At 43.3% G+C, this 11,051-nt stretch overlaps 1 pseudogene; it reads left to right on the top strand.

Moving 5' to 3' along the window:
* Positions 1-7,880: 7,880 nt before the first annotated feature.
* On the top strand, positions 7,881-7,999 carry LOC134930709 (5S ribosomal RNA; annotated as a pseudogene).
* Positions 8,000-11,051: the final 3,052 nt, after the last annotated feature.

Below are 11,051 nucleotides of genomic sequence, written 5' to 3' on the forward strand. Positions count from 1 at the left end.
TTTATAATTCTTTTTTTTATAAAAAATTAATTTTATATGTATTTTTCGGATATATTTTTATCTTTTTAGCATATATAAATATGTAGATATATATATATATATATATATATATATATATTTATATATTTATATATCTCTATCTATATTGCAAATGGTGCAAAAATCTGGCCTTTTCTGTAACTACAAAAACATTCTGTAGACTTCTGCTAAAATGGGAACATTCATAAACTCATACTATTTAAAATTTAGTTTTTGCTTTATTACACAGAATAAGACATGCTACTTTCACTAGCCCATATTCTTCATGTTTGCTCTATGTGGGCACAAAAAGAGGAGGGGCTTATAAAGGAAAGTGTTAATGGCATGGGTATAGCCTCTATAGCCTCATGTATGAGCTGGATGTTGAGCTGGATGTTGAGCTGGATGTGAGCTGGATGTTGGAACAGGTAAATATATAAGGGTAAAAGAGAAGTGTGATACAAATGAGATGTGGGTATGCATATTTGCCTAAAATATGTTGGTATGTTAGTTCAACACTGAATTAATGATGACACATTTGTGATTTTATTTCATTTATGACTTTGTAGAATTTTGAAAATAATGCCTCCTAATATAAGTAATATCTAATTTCTAACAGTTGTGATGAAAGCACTGATAAGGTTGTACACGGGAGATATATTTGTCCCAGGTTTCTGACCTATATGATTTAAACCCCCAGGGAAATGTCTTTAATATAGAATGTATAGATGCCTACCTTGCTCTTCTCACACAGTATTATTTAAACTAAGCTATTTTTGAACCCCTAATATTTTTGTAGTGTAGTATATTATAAATTGACTTACCTACAGTGTTCTACTTTTCTTGATTCAGTGTATTTTATTGCCAGAAAAAACAAATGTTGAAGTAAAACTGACTGTTCCCAAAGAGCTCCCACAATGGGTTAATGTCAGATAAGCCCATTAAATACACAATGTCAAACTTGGCTGACAATTTGGATTTTAGCTTCCAAACCACTGAATAAGACATCTAATGGTTTGCTTAAAATCACAATGATTAAACAGATATTTGGGATTTTATATTTGCTAAACTCTGCATAATATTATACTATAGTATTTCTATTAGGAAAGAACTGCTATTGCTGGAGTTACAATATACTGGAACACTGTGGACTGGTGGTAAGATTGCTTCATAAGGACTTCATTTAATTCTTAAATTCTGATTCTGACAAGTGTTCACATAACTGAAACAATTTTAGCTTTGCCAGCAGTGTTCATTGTTTTTCAGTGCCCACATGTATGTGCTTCAACTCATTTTTGTATTGAAAATTGAGTGGTTGTGTTGTCAATATCTACTTGAATACCTATATACCATGTACCCACATTTATAGCAATGTATATTTACAAATAATACACAGTAAAGTACCGTATTTGCTGGCGTATAAGACGACTTTTTGGCCCTGCAAAACATGCCACCAAGTGGGGGGGTCGTCTTATACGCCGGGGGTCGTCTTATACGTCGTATACGCCGCAGTGCCTCCCGATGCACTGCGGCCGTGGCGGGTCATCAGCGTGGCTGCGGCGATACAGGGGTGCCAGCCTTTTCGGCGTGACCGGCCCGTTCTGCTCGGGAAGCAGCGTCGCTCTGGCCCGCCCCTTGCGGTCATAATATAGTAATGTCACTTGGTATTAATAGACTGCTGCTAGTGACAGGGAGACAGGGAGGGCAGACAGGGAGCAGGGACCAATCCAATCAGGCTTTGTATACAGCCATCAGCCAACCACAGTACTGCACCATTGTACAGTACAATACAGTACAATACAGCATAGAAAAAGTCCAGCCGTCAAACGCCTATCAACCCTATCATGGCACCAGCAAAAAGAACGAAATATGATGCAAGTTTTAAACTTCTTTGTTCTTTTACGTTTTATTTGGTGTGTGGAAGGTGTGCGGAAGAGGGGGTAGTCTTATACGGCGAGTATATAACAAACTCTATATTTTGAGTGGAAATGTTGGGGGTCGTCTTATACGCCCAGTCGTCTTATACGCCGGCAAATACGGTACATAGATTTATGGGGTAGATGTGTGGCTTTGTTAACCAGTTGTCACTGACCTAGATTGGGGGTGTTGTGAACTCGGGGATTCTTCCGATGGTTGGGAAGAGGAACCACAACTGGGCCGGAACAGGGGTGACCTGATCTAGGATTTCCTCATACAGGACTCTGACAGTAAGGTTTGATGAAATATTGAAGAACTTTATTGCAGGAAAAGAACAACTCAAAGTCAAATAGCATAAAGGGAACTTATGAGGGAATGTCCATGCCCATTGAAGGGTTTGTGAGCAATGTTAAAGATACTGGTGACTGAAGAAATTATGAGCGATGTTTAAAGACACTGATGATTTGAAGAACTTGTAAACGGTAGTTAAAGACACAGATGACGTAAAGAACTTGTGAACGGTGATTAAGATGCTGGTGATTTGAAGAACTTAAGTGCAGTGGTTTAAGACACTGATGATTTGTAGAACTTGAGAACGGTGACTGAGACGCTGATGATTTTAAGAATTTAAGTGCAGTGGTTTAAGACGCTGATGATTTGTAGAACTTGAGAATGGTGACTGAGACGCTGATGATTTGAAGAATTTAAGTGCAGTGGTTTAAGACGCTGATGATTCGTAGAACTTGAGAACGGTGACTGAGACGCTGATGATTTGGAGAACTTAGGAACGGTGATTAGGGCCCGCAGTCCACGCTGATTCCTAGGAGCACTGGTGACTGGACCGCAGAGAGACACACCAGCCGCTGGGAATGCTGGAACCTGTGCAGCGAACTGGCACCTGGAAATGCCGGAGACACTGGAGTACAGCTTCAGAGATTCTCGCCGGGAAGAAGAGCGCTGGCATCCACTTCAGGGGAAAGACGATACTCAGGCGCTGAGGCTCTGTCCGGTGTCTGACTTTGAATCTCCCGCCACCGCTGGATTGGCGGAACAGTCCGATGACGTCACCCGCCACCCGCCCACGTGATGCCGGGTGTCATGGCGGCGTCCCTGCCCCGGAGAACCGCCGGGAGCCGCGCCAGCCAGATGCCGGAGCCCGTGGCCCACCGAAGGTGGAGGCCGCAACACAGACCAGCAGGCACGCAGGGGTAAGCGCGGCGAACGCCGCCTCTGGCGTGTGACAGTACCCCCTCTTCCTGAAATGGCCCCTGGACACTTTCCAGGTTTTGTTGGATGTCTGGAGTGGAAGATCCGCACCAGTCGGGGAGCCGTAACTTCAGTAGCCTTGACCCAGCTCCTTTCCTCGGGGCCAAAACCTTTCCATTCCACCAAATACTGTAGATTCTTGTGAAGATAGCGAGAGTCAAGAATAGCTTTGATTTCAAAGTCCGTACCATCTTCAGCCTCTGCAGAGGTTGGCCTTGGGGACTTGGAATGAAACCAGTTCAAAACAAGAGGGCGAAGAAGAGAGACATGAAAGGAATTTGGTATCCGGAGATGGGAAGGCAATCCCAATTTGCAAACAACCGGATTCAGGACTTGTAACATGGGGTACGGACCAATGAACCTCGGAGTGAACTTCATAGTGGGCACCTTTAATCGGAGATTGCGGGTAGAGAGCCATACCCTGTCACCAACCTTGTATTGAGGAGCTGCCCGTCGCTTCCTATCCGCAAAGAACTTATAGCGGCCGGAGACTCTCTTGAGGTTAGCATGAACTCGACTCCAGATTTGACTGAAGTGCCGGAGAGTAGAGGCTGCAGCAGGAACTTCTTCCGGAGGACAAATGGGTAATTCTGGAACTATGGGATGAAATCCATAATTAATAAAAAATGGAGACTCACCAGTCGAAGAGTGGTATAGATGATTATGCGCAAACTCGGCCCAAGGCAACAGCTCCACCCAATTATCTTGCGAGGGGGAAAGATAAACACGGAGAAAAGTCTCTAAATCTTGATTGACGCGTTCAGTTTGCCCATTGGTTTGTTGATGGTAAGCGGACGAAAACTTGAGTTTTATTTGTAAGGCCGTACAGAGGGCTCTCCAGAATCTTGCAATAAACTGCACCCCACGGTCAGAGACTATTTCCAGAGGTAACCCGAGAAGGCAGAAATGTTCCCGGATAAATAACAAAGCCAACTTAGAAGCTGATGGCAACCCGGTCAACGGAACAAAATGTGCCATCTTAGAGAAACGGTCAATAATTACCCAGACGGTGTTATGACCCTTAGAGAGGGGCAGTTCAGTAACAAAGTCCATAGAGATATGGGTCCAAGGCCTCTTAGGAATGGACAATGGGTGCAGCAACCCCGCAGGAGGCAGACAAAGAATTTTGTGCTGAGCACATTGAGGACACATGTTGACATAGTCTTGAACATCCTTCTTCATAGTGTCCCACCAGTAGGATCTTCGTAGAAACTCCCACATCTTTTGAACTCCAGGATGACCGGAAAACTTGGAAATGTGAGCCCACTGCAACAGTCTTGGTCGAAATTTAGCTGGCACAGACATTCTTCCAGGAGGAGGGCTCAACGCAGTGGGAGCCGCTGAAATAGAAACAGGACTGAGAATCAAAGCTTTTTTAACGGAATTCTCCTCATCCGAAGCCGTTAAGGAACGGAATAAGGCATCAGCCTTGGTGTTAAAAGTTCCAGCCCGGTACTTAATGACAAACAAAAATTGGGCAAAGAAGAGCGCCCATCTAGCTTGATGGGGATTCAAGCACTGAGCCGTCTTGAGATACAGCAAATTCTTGTGATCAGTGAAAATCGTAATTAGGTGTTTAGCACCTTCCAAAAGATATCTCCATTCTTCCAAGGCAGATTTTATTACCAAAAGCTCTTTGTCTCCAATGGTGTAATTTTGTTCAGCAGGAGAGAACTTGCGAGAATGGAAACCACATGGATGTAACTTCCCATCTGGAGCGTACTGCGAAAGCACGGCACCAATGCCTACCGTAGAAGCATCAACCTCCAAAAAGAATGGTTTTAAAAAGTCTGGTTGCTGAAGTACCGGAGCGGTCATAAAGGCTGCCTTCAACTGAGCGAATGCTGCTACAGCTTCAGAGGACCAATGGCTTGGGTCAGCCCCCTTCTTGGTTAGGACAGTAATAGGCGCCACAATGGTAGAGAAACCCTTTATGAATTTCCGATAGTAATTTGCAAACCCCAGAAATCGTTGCACCGCTTTCAAGGAAAGAGGCTGAGTCCAGTCCCGAATGGCAGAGAGTTTCTCCGGATCCATACGAAGCTCCATGCCCGAAATGATGTAACCAAGGAATGGAATAGAAGGGACCTCAAAGGTACACTTGGAAATCTTGCTGTATAGATGGTTCTCTCGCAATCGAAGAAGTACCTCTTTAACCTGTACTCTGTGCTCAGTGAGATTCTTAGAAAATATCAGAATGTCATCCAAATATACCACTACATTTAGGTATAACATATCCCGAAAGATTTCATTAATGAATCCCTGGAAGATGGCGGGGGCGTTGCTGAGGCCGAATGGCATTACCATATACTCATAATGCCCGTCTCTAGTATTGAAGGTCGTCTTCCATTCGTCCCCCTGTCGGATACGTATCAAATTATAAGCTCCCCTTAAATCGAGCTTGGTGAAGACTCGGGCTCCGCGAACTCTATCAAAAAGCTCCGTGATGAGCGGCAAAGGATACTTATTCTTAATGGTGACATCATTTAGACACGATAGTCGATCCATGGCCTCAGGCTTCCGTCCTTTTTCTTCACAAAAAAGAAACCTGCTCCCGCCAGGGAAGTAGAGGGGCGGATGAATCCTTTCTGAAAATTAGACTTGATATATTCCGACATAGCTTGAGTCTCGGGTACTGATAAAGGATAAGTGCGACCCCGAGGTAGCATCTTCCCCGGAATGAGCTCAATGGGACAGTCCCAGGGTCTATGCGGTGGTAACTGATCGGCCGCCTGTTCCGAGAACACATCTGAAAACTCCCGATAAGCCTCTGGAATAAGCCCTTCATCCGACTTGGAAGGTACACAGAGCGGGTAGACAGGAGTGAGACAATTTGAATGACAAAATGGACTCCAAGAAATTATCTGAGTCGACCTCCAGTCGACGTGAGGATTGTGAAGCTTGAGCCAAGGAAGACCAAGAACGAGATCGTGAGGCATCTCCTGAATCACAAGGAACTCCAGACGTTCTTGATGCAAAGCTCCCACTTGCAGCTTGATTGGCATTGTACTACTTGAAATCAGACCATTAGAAATTTGGGTGCCATTAATAGCAGTCAACGTAATAGGTCGTTCGACCGACCGTAACTGTAAACCCAGACTCTGGGCACAGGAAAGGGAAATAAAATTCCCCGCAGCCCCTGAGTCCAACAGTGCCTTAACGGTTTTGACTACTGACTCAGAAAACAAAGACACAGAGAGTAAACAGTCCACTGCCGGAGAAGATTGAGAAGAAACCCCTAGCTCGACTTCTCCAGAACAAGCTAGGACTGCCCATTTCCCGGGCGAGACTTGCAAAACTTGAGAAAATGATCCGCAGCTCCACAGTAGAGGCAGTGTCTACCCTCACGACGACGCTGACGTTCTTCTGGGGACAGCCGAGACCGATTAATCTGCATGGGTTCGTCTGGACTCGGAATAACTGTTTGCTTAGACGGAAGAGATCGGAATCTTGACCGATCTGACCGACTACGTTCACCACCTCATTCCTGCATGTGAAGATCCACCTTTACACAGAGTGAAATCAACTGTTCCAAGGAATCTGGCAGATCTCTAGTGATCAACTCATCCTTTAAACGATCAGAGAGCCCATTCCAAAAAGCAGCCCGAAGGGCATCATTATTCCAGCACAGTTCTGAAGCTATGGTTTGAAAATGAATCACATACTGTCCTACTGAACGAGAGCCTTGTCGAACACGGAGCAAGTCAGCAGAGGCAGCGGTCGTCCTGCCGGGCTCATCAAAGATCCTTCGGAATGACGTGATGAAGTTGGTATAACTAGAAACCAATGGATCTGATCGCTCCCATAACGGTGACACCCACTCCAACGCTGAACCCTCAAGCAACGAGATAATGTATGCCACTTTAGACCGATCAGTAGGAAAGTTATGTGAAAGGATCTACAGGGGGTAAATATACAGGGGGCAAATCTACAGGGGGCACATATACTGGGGACACATCTACTGGGGCAAATCTACAGGGAGCACATCTACTGGGGCAAATCTACAGGAGGCACATCTACAGGGGTCAAAACTATAGGGGGCACACCTGGTGGTGAAATGCGACTGACTGACACTACTGTGTGGTGTAATGTGACTGACGGACACTACTGTGTGGTGTAATGTGAATTGGTACTATTATGTGGCCACACCCCTTTCCTAGGAAGCCACGCCCCTATTTTTGATGTGCGCTAACCCTGTTTTGCTTGTCAGTGGGGGGCACCAAAGGAAACGTTTGCCCTGGGGCCCCAGGGTCTAGAACCGGCCCTGTGTGTGCTGCTCTGTACTCTGCTAGTTCAAGTGGCTGTGCTCTGTCCAGACTGTATCCAGACTCCATACAGGTGGCTGTACTGTGTCCATACAAGTTGTTGTGCTGTGTCCATATAAGCCGCTGTGCTGTGTTTAGACTACAGACAAGTGGCTGTGCTGCGTCCATCTAAAGTGGCTGTGCTGTGTTCATTAAGTAGCTGTGCTGTGTCCATTAAGCGGCTGTACAAAGAAAAGGAGCGACTGGGCACTGGTATGAAATCGGTTGTTTATAATATTGTCGAAAACCAAAGGCGGACAATTAAACTATAAGAAAGAGAGATACGTTCTTTCAATAATAGTCGCACTACACTTTCTATCTTTTCTATCATTCTATATTTTCATATATAGGTGCACTCTCATTGGTAGATATCCTTCCTACTATCATACCACGCTGCTTATGCCCGATCTCGTCCGATCTTGGAAGCTAAACAGCGTCGGGCTGGGTTAGTACCACGAGAGGAGACTCCCTGGGAATACCCGGTGTTGTAGGATAGGAACTATTCCCCTTCCTCTGAAGGGTGGACACCAACAGCAGTATCACCACTGAATATACTTATTTCTGCCTTCCTTTTCTATATCACTCTTTATGAGGACATAGCTTCCATTAGCATTGCTAGACTTACAATCTAAAATTATGCCATTTGAATTTATGGGTAACCAATAAAGTGTATAGCATTGACCTAATCAAAGTGGTCTTTCTATGTCAAAATATGCACACTGACCTCCTCCTTGGGTCCCATTAATACAGAATATCTGTACTGGTCAGGAGAAACGGCTGTCAGACTGTTTAGTGTCTGCAACCTTTCTAATCTTTCTCTCAGGATTTACAGACCAGAACATTCCCAATATATATATTATTATCTTTTTGCATTTTTTGTGCACTTTCTTTATTGGATCGTAGAAGGGTATTTGTTTTAACTACTCAATAAAATAATGTTTTAACATAATCTTTTTCCAATTGAAGAATTTTTCTTCTCCTTTCTTTTTCTTTTTCCAAGAGTGCGCCCACACAAGAGCTTTCTTTCTCTCCCACTGCCAGTCCATTAAGCGGCTGTCAAGTGTCCATCTGCTCCAGTTCTGCTGACGCACTTGTCCAGAGTCCATCTGCTCCAGTGCTGACAATGCACCTTTCCAGTGTCCATCTGCTCCAGTGCTCACAACACACCTGTCCAGTGTCCATCTTCTCCAATGTTAAAAAAAGAAAACAAAAGTTTAAAAGAAGTAGGTTCAAATGAAAAAATAATACTATTAAACTAGTTTTTGTACAACTTTGTACAACTTGAGTGTGTTCATTAATATTGATTACGACGATCAGTTGAGAGAAGAGCAGGAGCAGCAAGCAAATACTAGCACTGCAGCTGCTGCCCCAGTCATGATGATACAAGTCCTTCAACATCATCTACTAAAGCCAATGCCCAAGGTCAGAGAGGGTTTAAGTCAGGGCATCTGAAATTAACCCCCCCCCCAATATTGTACAGTGGTAAAGAAAAAAACACCTCTAATAAAGGGAACGTTTACTGCAGAAAAACATAAAATTGGGAACATGCCATTCACCAAATGCAGTGGCAAGGAGAGACAGGCCTTCACCTTTATATTTGAGTGGTGGTTCTGCAACTGTCAGTGAGGCAACTTCTTCTGCCTCTCATGATGATGCCGGACCTTTTTTTTACTCAGCGTCTAGAAGCGGTATAAAAAAATACCACTAAGGTAGTAGAACAAACTGTGTGTTCAGAACCATAACACATCCCTGAGTTGAGTCTAGGGGTGTCCACATTAGCTATGTGTGAGTCTGACATTTCTCACACTGTCCTCATAAAGAAGCTTCTTTTGCCGCCTTCAACCATTTCGGCACCATCTGCACATGTGGGGAGCAGTACAAGTACATATGGTGATGAGGATATAGTTGAAGTTGAGGATGCTTGTGTGGAAGTGAAACAGGATGAGGGGGTATGTGTGTGCTATTACTATCTGACACTGAAGATAATGATGTTGATGATGTCATTTGTGTAAGTCAGCCATCAGTGGCTGCAGTCCTTGCCCATGATAAAAAGAAAGCCATTGTGATGCATAAGACAAAAAAAGCCTCCTCTTGGGTGTGGAATTATTTTTACCCAAATCATGACAACACTTGTGAAAGCATCTGCTCCATTTGTGAGGCCAAAGTTAGTAGGTAGCGATGTTAGCCATCTACACACTTCATCCATGTTATTTGCAGTGAGTTTATGAAATTTACTTTACAAGATTATAATGTAATTAACACCCTCATCATTAACCTCCTCAGTACTGATCAAGGTAGTCCTTTCATTAAATTTGTTTGTGAGGGCCCAAACAAACCAAACCAAGTACTTCAACTAAAAAGTGTCAGTCTGTGTCACTGGAGTGCTTGTAAAAGTGGGTGGGTGTCCAAGGACAATTCCATCTTGCTCCACTTTTCTTTTTAAAATAGCCTGTAATTTTGTGGGGCATTAGGAATGGTCTTTTTTGCATAGATATTTGTATTGGTTATTGCTCTATTTTCTATATGAGCTGCATTTTTGGGAAGTATTGTGACTGTCTTCACCTCACAGAGAATATGGACCATACAGTTGTGAAAATAAACTTACCCAAAGGTAATTTCACTCCTGGTGCTAGATGAGGAGGTTCACCCCAGCAGCTATTATACAGAAAGGGGTTGGTCAGACCCCGAACAACAATTGAAGCACCAAAAAAGAAAGTATTAGCGCTTGTAGGTCACAAATGAGAAGATAAGTCACAAGGAATCACAATTTAATAAAATAGAGCATAATAAAAACTGCGTGCTACGCACATAAAAATAGAACACATGAATACATAAAGTGAGTTGTGCTCCTCCCGATTGAAATGTTTTTATGGAAGAAAAGTTTCATATGCTTATGTATCCCTTGGGCAGCTCACCCTCGCAGCTAGTGCTTTAGAATCACATACAATGTATCTGTCTTAAAACAACCCACGGTGTTACACTAACAGAAGTATAGTTCTAATAGGATAATTAGTATCTATTTCTCAAGAATTAATACAAATCTGTGTACATAAAGGCAGCAGACAAAACATATAGTATTTAATGAAAAATTAATTAACAGAAAGTCTATATTCAAATATACTATATGCTAATACAAGCTATTAGCAGTATATAGGAAAGAACAGGAGATGGGATAATTTATCACACCCATAAAGAAAGAAATCAGGTTAACCAAAGAGACAGGATTCATAATACTGGATTGAGTTCAACTGCCTCGTTCAATCCAGATGGATAGATAGTATTTAGCCTAAACATCCAAGCGTCTCAAGACACTTTAGAGATAGTCATGATGGTGATCCTAGTTCTCTTAGTTTGGTGGCAATTGAGTCCATTGGGGTGACCAAGAGGAGTGGGGACCGATACAAAATTCTCTGTAAACAGGAGTTATACTGGATGTTTAGGCTAAATACTATCTATCCATCTGGATTGAACGAGGCAGTTGAACTCAATTCAGTATTATGAATCCTGTCTCTTTGGTTAACCTGATTTCTTTCTTTATGGGTGTGA

Source organism: Pseudophryne corroboree, chromosome 5 (genome assembly GCF_028390025.1).
Source record: "Pseudophryne corroboree isolate aPseCor3 chromosome 5, aPseCor3.hap2, whole genome shotgun sequence".
Taxonomy (NCBI): Eukaryota; Metazoa; Chordata; class Amphibia; order Anura; family Myobatrachidae; genus Pseudophryne; species Pseudophryne corroboree.